The sequence below is a fragment of the Palaemon carinicauda genome, chromosome 33, assembly GCF_036898095.1.
Source record: "Palaemon carinicauda isolate YSFRI2023 chromosome 33, ASM3689809v2, whole genome shotgun sequence".
NCBI classification, from domain to species: Eukaryota; Metazoa; Arthropoda; class Malacostraca; order Decapoda; family Palaemonidae; genus Palaemon; species Palaemon carinicauda.
Genome location: NC_090757.1, coordinates 920,606 through 933,240, shown reverse-complemented (window position 1 = coordinate 933,240; position 12,635 = coordinate 920,606).

The window sequence follows — 12,635 nt, the reverse complement described above, 5'->3', positions numbered from 1 at the left end:
GAGGTTAGTTTTACATTTTGTAAAACTAAACCAAAGTAACCACCCAACTGTACAGTTCTTCATACGCCACTTAGTTAAATCCTAAACAGAATTCCCTGAGAGGCAGTAACTCTGCACCAGTGGAAGAGATATTATGTCTCCCGTAGCTACATTATCCAGAGGCCTTCCCAAGACCTACTCTGCATGTGTATGGCATTCCACTCAGAACTGAGAACTCACACAGGACTAAAGAAGACAACAGGATAGGCCGCCAATGGATCTAATCAGAGCTGAGTTATACAGACGTCGTCGGGGACATTTTAATATCCCAAAGTGGTTCCATAAATTTCACTCCTCCCCCTCCCCCGCTTCAACCAATCCCACATCACGCCCCCTTCCGATGCGAGGCAGTAGCGAACTCTGAATTCAAATCATGGCATTTGAAAATTGGAGCTATTTCTTGATCACTGGGAGTGCCCTCGAGTGCAAGAAGAAGACGGAAAAAAAGGAGAAAAACGAGGAGAAGGAGGGAGAAGAAGAAGAACGTGAGAGTTTGCAGGTCAGGTCGAAAGTCATATCTCTCAATTCAGGCATTTCATCCTTTTTTTTTTTGGGGGGGGGGGGGGAGAAACCTATAAAACGAACACCTTCTGAAAACGCCGAAGAGCGATGATTTATGAATTCCTGTGAAATTCGCCTCTGTAATTTTGTCTTGTTGGGTATCTTCGGGAACTTTTTCCCGGAAACCATCAAGATATTACCAAAGTTTATTAATTCTTCATGTCCGAACGAAGCCAAGAGAGAGAGAGAGAGAGAGAGAGAGAGAGAATGGTTTGGCGATGGATATCAAATGACATTGGAAGCGATATTGATGAAAAGATTTGATTGTACATCATACACTTGAGATTAATTCTATTTACCCAAGGTTTAAATTGTTCATTATTTCATCCTTTTTCGTTATTCATTACTAGTGTACGTGATCCATAAAATTCCGGCTAAATAACGGATTTTGAGCAAAGCGAAAAATCTATTTCTGGGTGAGATAGCCATGTCGTCCTGATGGAAGCTTCCTTTAGTAGCTTCCTAGGATATTTATATACAGTGGATATTCCCAGAGAATTAAACTAAAGGTTATCACAGAATTCTAACTTCTGGTGCGAGTACCCTAAAGGTTTCCCTCTAGGATATCATATATCAGCAGGGGACGCATGTATTAACACGTCACATAGCTATCTGCATCCCATATACAGTTAACGCTTCGATATGGGAAGGAGGCTGAGTAACTGCGGAGTCGTTCCCAAGTTACTCTCATTCGTGGCTACTTTTGGTACTCGAGACGTAAACAAACGGGCGCCATTGCTAAATGACGTCACGTCCGTCTTCATCCTTAGCTCAACTCCTACCAATCTCCGCGATACAGTAGGTCAGGGAGGGGCCTGAAAGGCTGAACTAGAATAGACGGGAGGGTCCATCAGGACGACATGGCTATCTCACCCAAAAATAGATTTTTCGCTTCGCTGAAAATCCGTTTTTTGGGCTCAAGCCATGTCCTGATGGAAGTGTACCAGAGAATTAATGTATCGTGGATTTTTTTCCTTAACCCAAGTGCCAAGGGCTTCGAGCAATATTCCTATGGTCTGGAGACCGTAAAGACTATGACAATTTTAGTAATTGTCCTTACCAGAGATTCTATGATGAACTGGCTTCCTTCCCCACTGTCAGGGAAGTCCTGGTGGACAAGAGGAATATCTCGAAGTGATCATTGAAGAACTACTCACCTGGTGGAGAGATCATGCTGGTCTCGGAGACAGATCAAAGGTTAATATTCGAGTATGAAGATTATCAAGGCATAAGTGAGTATATAATATAAATACTTATATTATTCTTTTAATCAGACAGGAAAGGGGTAAATGAAACTATAACAATCGTATATTTCTTAATAAGGAATAGGAGCGAAAGGAGACGCACTTGGTAAATAAAATAGACATTTTATTTTTAAGATTGCAAGTCATTATAGAAGTAATTACAATAATGATTATAGAATTTATTTACAATAATAATGAATAATGTACGTAGAAAATGAAAGACGGTGATCTTGAGTCTGAAAAGAAAATGTTGCTTTTAGAAACACAAGTTCCCAGGGGAACACCAGTCTTTTTAAAGTTAAAAAAACACTCCATGCTCGAGATCATGTGGCACGCATGTAAAATTTCTGTGATATTTCACCTTGATAAAGAACAGTCTATTAGAAACACTGAGTGTCCATTAAATCACTATGTATCACGATAGGGTCAACACAGGCACCCGTAGAGTTAGAGTCCCAAATAACTCACTGTTCTATGCAGATTTAAGCAGCAGGTTTCATTGCACTACCTGCAGCTACCACGAAATGTTTAACTTCGTGCACCTGTTTTGCGTAGTGCTTGAAGAACATGTGCAATGATTTCCAGCCTGTAAAGCTCTTGAGGCTTTTGAAATCCATACTCTGGAAAAAATTCAGAGAAGAAGCGACTTTCCTAGGATCGTGACCTGCGGGTGTACTGTCAGGATCCGCTCTGCGAATGAAGTAGGTGATTTTTGCTCTTAGTTGTTTCAGTGACGGGTCGCTACCCGATGTTTCTCCTTTGAAGAGTTGTCCTCCACCGAAGTCTGAAGTTCTTCGAAGATAGACCTTAAGACTCTCCACTGGGCATAGAGAGACATCTTCCTTCAGGGGGCAGATTCTCCAGGGGCCCCATCTCTTGGTGGGTAGTTCATTCTTGACGAGAAACGTTGGATCGGGGAAGAGGGTAAGATCTCCCGTATCGGTGAATAGGATATGACCCTCTTCTCTGGATAATGCCACTATTTCACTGACTCGGGCTCCCGAGGCGAGAGCGAAAAGGAAGATAACTTTTTGAGTCAGGTCTTTCAGAGGGCACGAATCCTTGTCCAGGCTAGAAGCAAAATGGAGCCCCTTGTCCAGGGACCAGGAGATAGGTTTTGGTGGAGGTGCTGGGCGTAGTCTAGCGCATGCCTTTGGCAGTTTATTGAAGATGTCACTGGACAGATCAATCTGGAAGGCGTATAGGAGTGGTCTAGTCAAGGCCGATTTACAAGTGGAAATCGTGTTGGCTGCTAAGCCTTGTCCATGAAGGTGAATGACGAAGGACATGCAAAAATCAATGGTGATCTCCGTAGGATTTTTTGGCTTGACGAAGGAAACCCACTTTTTCCAGGAAGATTCGTACTGCCTTCTGGTGGACTCTGTCTTGTACTCCTCGAGGAAGTCTAAGCTTTTCTTCGAGATCCCAAACCTTTTCTTTACGGCTAAGGAGAGAAAATAATGAGATGAAGGTCCCTGAAAGTCAGCGATGAAGCAAAAACAGTCAACTTCTGTACTTATTGAGAGAGGACTGGGCCCGAAGGGGGATCAGGGTGGGCCACAGCTCCTGGACCAGGGGATACCAATTGCTCTGGGGCCACTTGGGAGCCACTAGGGCTGCTGTTCCTTTGAAGGTTCTCAGTTTGGATAGGACTTTCAGCAGAAGGTTGGGTGGAGGGAACAGGTAGATCTTGGACCATCTGTTCCAATCCAGGGACATGGCGTCCACCGCTTCTGCCTTCGGGTCCTCGTACGGGGCCACATATCAAGGAAGTTGATTGTTGTCGCTCATCGCGAAGAGTTTGGAATTCCGGGACTTGGTGAGAGATGAAGGAGAATGATCTTGCGTCTAGAGACCATTCCGACTGTATTGGGCTTGTGCTTGATAGAGCGTCCGCCGTCACGTTGCGGAATCCTTGTAGGTGAACTGCAGACAGGTGCCATTTCTTCCTTTCTGCCAAGCGAAAGATAGGTAGAAGCACCTGCTTTATCTGGGGCGATCTCGAGCTCTGACGATTGAGACATCTGACTACCACCGAGTTGTCCAGAGTTTGACGGATGTGGATCGAGGGAGGCGGGGAGAGTTTCTTCAGGGTGAGAAGAACCACCATGGCCTCCAAGATGTTGATGTGAAACGTCTTGAATAGGGGAGACCATGTTCCTTGAACCTGCTGTTGGTGGGAGTGACCTCCCTAACCCTCCAGTGAAGCGTCCGTGTGGATGTTGATCGATGGAGGCGGGTGTTGAAGAGGGATGGACCTTTTCAGGGCCTTTGCTTCCGACCACGGCTTTAAAAGTAAGCGAAGTCTGTTCGGAAGCCGTCTCTTGAGGTCTCTTCGAGCAATGGATGCGAATCGTCTCCAGACTCCCGCGGCATCCTTTAGCTGTGCGTGAAGCACTGGGTTTGTCACTGAGGCGAACTGTAGAGAGCAGAGAACTTGTTCCTGTTGGCGTCTTGAGATCCGTTTGGATTTTAGAAGCCTTCTGACAGACCCTGCTATTTCCTTCCTTTTCTTCGGTGGAATGGAAAGGCGGTGGGACTGAAGGTCCCAATGGATTCCCAACCATTGGAACTTCTGAGCTGGAGAGAGGAGAGATTTCTCGGCGTTTATCTTGAAACCCAGATGCTCTAGAAAATGAGTGACTTTGTTGCAGGCTCTCAGACAATCTTCGGGCGATGTCGACCAGACTAGCCAGTCGTCTAGGTAGGCCATCACTTGGACGCCCTGAAGACGTAGTTGTTGGACGATTGTGTCTGCCAGCTTGGTGAAGATTCGTGGAGCCACGTTGAGCCCGAAGGGCATGGCCCTGAAGGCGTAACTTTTGGAGTCGAAATCCTAGGTAGGAGGAAGCGTAGTAATTCATTGGAATGTGCCAGTAGGCATCCGCCAGGTCTATGGAGACCGTGTAGGCCCTGTGAGGCAGAAGGGTCCTTATTTGTTGCAGAGTCAGCATCTTTGAATTTGTTGTTCGCAATGAACTTGTTGAGAGGGGACAAGTCTAGAGTGACTTGATCACCTTCTTGTTCAAGAACTCCAGGATATATTCTTCCAGGAGGGGGGTTGACTGTTGGAAGAATTGCTGGAAGGATGGGGGTGGTTGAGTCCAGCTCCAGCCCAGTCCTTTCTTGACTATGCTGTATGCCCAAGGATCGAAGGTCCAACGATCCTGGAATTGACGGAGTCTTCCTCCCACCGGAAGCACTTCATTGCTTCTGGTGTCCCGAGGGTTTGCCACCTCGGCCGCTAGCTCCCTTTCCTCCTCTGCCTCTGGAGGGACGGCGAGAAGAATCTCTGCCGGAGCCTCTGCCTGAGCCTCTATCTCTGGGACGAAGGGTAGTGGAATAATGCTCATAGGCAGGGGTGAAGACCGGTGACTGCGACACCACCGGTTGGGGGACCAGCTGAAAGGTCTGCTGTGGCTGTGCAGCCACTTGGGGAGTAGCGGGACCCGGAAACTGACGTCTTGGTTGACGTTGCTGGGGCCTAGGTTTCGAGGATTTCCTCTTAGGCTGAGGGCCATCGTCCTGAGAGGACTTCCTCTTTCGGGACATGCCCCACTTGTGGAGAAGGTTCCGGTTCTCCGTGGTGGCTTTGTCCACTATCTCTTTCACCAAGGTTGATGGGAAGAGATGTTTACCCCAGATGTTGGAGGAAATCAGTCTCCGGGGTTCGTGTTTCACCGTTGCATTGGCAAACATGAATTCTCTACAGGCTCTGCGAGCCCTAGTGAAGCTGTACAAATCCTTGATCACAGTCGCCAGGTGTGACTTTGCAAGGACCATGTAAAAGTCCGGGACTCTGGTGTCCCCGGCCATGAGTTCTAGCTGTACCTGATGTGACAGCGAAGCAGCTAGTCTCTCCTTGGTATCCTGTTCCCTACGAAGGAGATGATTGTTCAGTCATGGGAGGTCCTCGTTGAACTGACGACCGGCCACCTCAGGTTCTAGTTTCCCGACCGTGAAAGTAAGCTGGATGTCTTTCCAGTAACTGTCATCGGGGGAAAGAGTGAGGGAGAAGGGTCTGCACTCCTTCAGTACAGGGCAAGGTTTCCCTTCCTCCACAGCCTTCATGACCGCTTGGAAGGCCTTTTCAACGAAGGGGAAGGTCGCAGTAGCTGGAGCAACAAAGGTTGGATGCTTTTTGCTCAGTGCTGGCATCTTGGAGTTGGTGAAACCCCGACTCTTCACTGCGTGAGCCAGCATAGCTTGGGCCTTTGCGAGATCGAACACTATCACCTCCTTAGGTTCGGTCTCTTCTTTTGAGGCTGGTTCGGACCTGAGTCGGACGTAACAGTCCGGATAAGCCTCGAAGTTTGGTAAGAACTCCACTTTTTCCAGAAGAATAGAGCCGACCCTTTAACTAATAAAGATTTTGAAAGTTGTGAATGGCATGTGCTCGGCGTATCTCCAAGGGTAGGCTTCCGAGCAGTGGGGGAGGTCCTTAACCGAAATCTTTTTCGGTTGTTTGAAGCCGACGAGAGTCGTCCGGAATTGTTCCTGAGTCTCTCTCAGCTTCTTGTCCATGAGGGCTTCTAGCATCATGAAGACCTCTTGAGTGGCCGATGGAAGAGGATCCGGGGTGGCGGAAGTCGAAGGAACAGGTTCCTCGGATGTCACTGGGGCTACTGGGGGAGCTGGAGCGACCTCGTTCTCCGAATCAGGATATTCCACCTGATCTTCCTCATAGTCGAGCTCTTCGCCCATGAGGGTCTTCTCCGTACCTTCTGACACCTCCGACATACGTTCCTTGTCGTCGGAATCGATATGGCACGTACACATGGACTGTGCCATGACGATGTCGGGTTCGACCACCAGTTGGACAGTGGGAATTTGTTCTTGAGGGATCACTGAGTCCTTGGATGCTTTCGGGAAAAGCAAGGCCCTCATATCTTCATTTGGAAGATAAGGTCCAGAGGCGTTCTTTTGGAAGCCTCGCACCTATTTGCGCAGCTTCTCTCTAGCAGTGTCCCTTACCTCCGTGGTAGGAGGATTATTGAATGCTTCATCGAGGAGACTCTTGCAGACTGAACAGTTCTGCGGATTCCAATATTTAAGGTCGCCTCTCTTGGCGGCACAGGGGGCGTGGGACCGGCACGCCTTGTGCCCGTAGAAGTCCGGGCGTTTAACTCCCCAGAAGTTACTCTCACACTTCATATACTCCTCCTGTAAAAGAAAGAGATCATAAGTACATGGAAGACATAAGAATGACTTACATTACTCTAGACTTAAGAATAACTTAATCTATAAATAGCATATTAATTATATGTTCAAGATAGATGAGCAGGAAGGGAAAGACACATACTTGTGAATCCCGCCCAGCCGGTTACCGTAACCTTATCCGTAGACAATTCCTTAGGACCCAAGGGTTCCAAATGAGGGAAAATCCGTATGGATGAGCCAAGCTAGGCCTCCTTAAGAGAGGAATTGTCCGCAGAGTGTAAAAGGATCCAAGACCGCTCAGAGCCTAGTGAGGGAGAGGGGAAAATAGGATAAACCCCTTAGTAATACAGTATGTAGGTTCCAGCAAGCGAATGCACTGAGATGCACAGAGTATGCTGGAAATGTAATGTGCAACCATACAGCATAGCCACTATATTAGCTGGTATAACAATACCTATATGGTGGTGGCCAGGCTATCTAGCTGCATGAGATTGACTGCCGGCACAGTGCCGGCAGCCGAGAAAGGGGTGCATGTCCCTTAACGCCTTATTAGGGGGCTCCGGCAGACCGACGGGACGTCGGAGACCGGTCCTGCAGGGTGGAAACATCAAGGAGGACACACTGAGCGACCAAGATGGACAACACCACAGTGGCGACCACCGGCACAGCGGCGGATCGCCGACAGGGGAGGCGGGCTCCGGCAGCCAGTTGCTGACGGACTGGTGAACCTCAGTTCAACTCATAAGATATATATATATATATATATATATATATATATATATATATATATATATATATATATATATATATATATATATATATATATATATATATATATATATATATATATATATATATATATATATATATATATATAGGGCGGATACCCAGAATGCCGGCAATGAATGCCGGCAGTTAGGGGGGGGGTGGTCGGCAGACTCCGGCAGTCGGCCAGCTGTCGCTAGGTAAACCAGGGGAAATATAAGGGGTGGGACGTCGACGGTACGTACCGGTACGTCGACGGACGGCGGCAGCCTCCGGCAGGCGGTAGGCTGACGTCCTAGAGGGGAGGTATCTTATGAATAGAGGTCACCTGAGGTAGTAGCAGCTGTTGCTGGCAGTAGAGCGGCAAGAGACCGGCACCATAATAGAGAGAGAGAAAGGTAAGGAGGGAAGGGAGGGGTAATATCTTATACCCCGCCGGCATCCCTCCGGAGGGAGTGCACTCATGATAGGAGTAGGTACTCCTAACATCCGGCGGCAGAGGGCCGGCAGATGGCCGGGAGCCTGAGGTACCCCAAGGGAGGGATAGAGAGCACTCAAAGAGGGGGAATCCTCTGCCGGCAGGACCGCCGCCGGCAACTACCCTTATAGGACGCTATGAAGGGTAAGTGTACCAGAGCGGCTAGCTCAGCAGAAGAACAAGGCTAGCCCTACCACTCCACCCAAGGGAGGAGTTGTAGGACCAAGGACAGGGGTGTGTAGGCAGGCCTACACCAAAGGGATAGAGTGGGGAGGGGGAGTAGGGGTCTTTCTTAAAGTGGGTAGACTCTGTATGAGAGAGGCCACCAAGGTAAGGCAGAACACTCCCTAACCTAGGATAGGTAGCACAGATCAGGTACAGCACTGATGTACTGTCCTAAACTATAATAAGGCAGAATCTCCCCCCAGAGCCTAACCTAGATTAGGAGGATCATCTCCTAGGCTAGGAAGGCCTGGAAAGACACATTGCTAGTTGCAGGGAGGAAGGAGTAACCTAACCAAGTGCAACTGGGGAAGGGCAGAACCCTTCCTAAGGTCTCAAGCACGACCCTAAGGGGGGTTCATTCCCTTAGGGTAGGCTGAGAAGCGATAAATACTCTGGGTGAAGCAAGATTCTCCCCATTATAGAATAAGGGAGAAGCAAGGTTACCCAGAGGGAATTACCTGTAGGTAAGGGGAATAGGAAACATACAAGGGTTCCTGCATTAGGTTGGGAGGGGGTTGGTACACGAACCAACACAGTCCCTTGTATGGTCCCCGAAGGCGAAAACACTTACATCACAGTAACTAGTATGTTTAAAAATGCCTAAATCTTCATAACTTAACTTAGGAACTCTTATATATCATGCAGTAATATGAGCACTAGGCTGTCAAGCCTAGGGGCTAGGCTAGCGATCTAGTATGGGGTCGGTCAACGACCATGTCTAACGAGCGCTAATACACGATATAATTACTTCCTAGCTATGAAGACTAAATAACTAATAATATTAATTAGTTAAAGGACCAGAGAAGGCTGTTCTGGCTAACTAAATAAGGCATGCGACATGAACAGCGACGCCGTAATGGCGAGTCCGGTATTGGCCCTACTCCACCACAAAACACAATATTATGCGAAAAGTAGAAGTTACTTTACGGCCATGGCTTCAGCCCAAAAATTTATTTATACGCATACGTACACTCACACACACATTGTGATGGCCGAGAGAAAGGTTATGACTCAAAGGCAGGATGCAATCAACTGAGTACTTTATTAAAGAACACTCTCCTCTATATACAAAACCTCAAGGCAACAGGAAAATACATGGTTCATTTTAGTGCGAGGGAAGAGCGCAGATACAAGCATAATATATACAAAATAATTTATGTACGATCATGTGACATACTGTACATGTTAAATAGGGCGCCCTGCTCTAGAGAGGCGAACTGTAGGCGGGTCATCTGGCAGTAGATAAGCAGGTTTTAGACGATCAATGGAGACCCAGTCTTCTTTGCCACGAATGTTTAGTAGGAATGCTTTCGGACTGCGTCGGATCACAAGGAAAGGGCCCGTGTAAGGGGGCGTTAGTGGTAGCTTGGTAGTGTCGTTGCACAGGAAGACGTGTGTTGCAGAATGCAAGTCTGTTGGTATGTGATGCTTCGCTGGGGGCTTTTAAGGCTGGCGCCATGGAGTAAATTTTCCCACGTCGTGACGTATGCGCTGGAGATCATCGGAGGACGTTGTAGAAGGAAAAAATTCGGCCGGGACGACCAACGGGTCGCCATACACCATTTCAGCTGCCGAGATGTCGAGGGCGTCTTTAGGAGTGGTCCTTAGTCCCAGCAGGACCCAGGGAAGCTGAGTAAACCAGTTTGAATCCTTGCAGCAGGACATCAAAGCTGCTTTGAGGGTGCGATGAAAACGTTTAACCATTCCATTGGCAGCGGGGTTATAGGCCATTGTCTGATGTATGGTGATGCCCAGGAGATTCGCTAATGATGTCCACAAATGAGACGGGAAAGTGGTTCCCCTGTCAGAAGTAATATGCTCAGGGATACCAAATCTTGCAATCCATCCGGAGAGTAAGGCAAATGTACATGAGGCGGACGTTGCAGTTTCCATGGGAATGGCTTCAGGCCAACGGGTGGAGCGGTCGATGACGGTAAACAGGTAACGATGTCCTTGTGATGTGGGAAGGGGGCCTACAACGTCGACGTGAATGTGTGCGAAACGACGCTGAGGTTGAGGAAAGGTACCCACTCCTGAATCCGTGTGTCAATGTACTTTGGAAGTTTGGCAAGAAGTACAGGCGCGGACCCAATCCTTAGCATCCTTAGAAATGCCGTGCCAAATGAACTTTGCCTTCAGCAACGGTGCAGTAGAACGGCACGAGGGATGTGAAAGGGCATGAATGAAATCAAACACCTGTCGGCGCATGGGAACAGGAATCCAAGGTCGTGGTCTGCCAGTACTGACGTTACAGAGGAGGGTGGTGTTGGAGTCGTCGAGGGGGAAGTCTTCCCAACGGAGGGGCGTGCAGGATGTCCTACATGCTTGATATTCTGGATCCTGTCGTTGGGCTTCAGCCAGGGCATTGTAATCCAATCGCAGTTGAACGGCAGCCAACGTGTTTCTTGACAGGGCATCGGCAACGGGATTCATTTTCCCAGGGACGTATTGAAGGGTGCAATTGTATTCAGCCACGGCGGAGAGATGTCGGCGTTGCCGGACGGACCAGGCATCAGACTGTCGAGTAAAGGCGTGCACCAGAGGCATGTGGTCTGTGCAAATGACGAAGGGCGTACCTTCTAAGAAATGACGAAAGTGACGGACAGCCAAGTGCACCGCCAACAATTCTCGATAGAAGGTAGAATAGCCTGATTCTGCCTTGGACAGTTTTCTGCTTAAGAAGGCCAATGAGCGGGGCAAGCCGTTGACCGCCTGCTCGAGTACTGCACCAATAGCGATGTCGCTGGCATCAGTGGAGAGAAGGAGAGGGGCATGTGGGATAGGAAAAGTGAGAGCCGCTGCAGTTGATAGGGCCTTCTTTGCATTGCAGAAGGCTGCTTCTTGAAGGGGACCCCACTTCAGGTCCTTTGGCTTGCCCTTGAGGGAGGCGTAGAGGGGAGCAAGAGTGGCGGCAATGGCTGGCAGAAAACGGTGATAATAGCTGCTCATGCCCAAGAATTCCTGCTGAGGTTTGACGGTGGAGGGCACGGGGAAGTTCTGAACGGCTGCTACCTTCTCAGGGAGGGGGTGGACTCCTTCAGAAGTGATGCGGTGCCCTAAGAACGACACTTCGTTGGCGCCAAAGATACACTTGTCGTACCGGACTACAAGGCCGTTTTGTTGCAGGCGGTTGAGCACGATAAGCAGGTGACGGAGGTGTTCCTCTTTTGAGGAGAAGAACACAAGTATGTCGTCCACATAACATACACAGAAAGGGAGGTCCCCTAAGACGCCATCCATGAAACGTTGAAACGTGGCCCCAGCATTACGAAGGCCAAAACAGGAGTAATTGAAGGTGTATGTACCAAACAGAGTGGTGATGGCAGTCTTGGTGATGTCTTCTAGGTTCATAGGCACCTGATAATACCCCTTCAGGAGATTGAGCGTAGAGAAAACCTTTGCTTTGTGCAGGTAGTAGGTCATGTTGGCAATGTTTGGGAGGGGGTAGTGATCCGGTTCTGTTTGCATGTTCAGGCGCCTGTAATCCCCGCACGGACGGAGGGAGCCGTCTTTCTTCAGAACGATGTGTAAGGGCGACGACCATGGGCTGGAGGCCTTTTGGCAAAGGCCCATTTCCTCCATTTCGGTGAACGTCTGTTTGGCGGCTGCCAATCGTTCCGGTGCCAGACGTCTGAATTTTGCGAAGACTGGGGTCCCGTCGTCTTGATATGGTGATAAATACCGTGCTTGGCAGGAACCGTGGGCGTTTGGCGAAGTTTTGGACAGAAAACTTCCGAGTACGACGTGAGGAGGTGTGCGTAATCATCCGTGGGTGCGCTGATGTGAAGAGCGAGGTTAGAGGGGGCGGGTTGAAGAGGTGTCGACAAGTACGAGTCTGCGTTGACCAATCATCGGTGGGCGACATCGACCAGAAGGTGGAAATGAGAGAGGAAATCCGCACCGAGGATTGGCATTGTGACGTCAGCAACGAGAAACTTCCAATTGAATTTACCGATTCCGAACGATAATGTGAGGTTCTCGTAACCGTAGGTGGGTATTGCAGATCCATTGGCAGCTACCAAGCGGACGTCGGCAGATGTAGACAGACTACGTCGTGTCTTGAAGAGTTTCCTTATCAAAAGAGAACGACAAGCATACGTGTCTACCAAAAATCGCACGCCCGTTCCTGCATCATTTAAAAAGAAAAGATTAGAAACACGGGA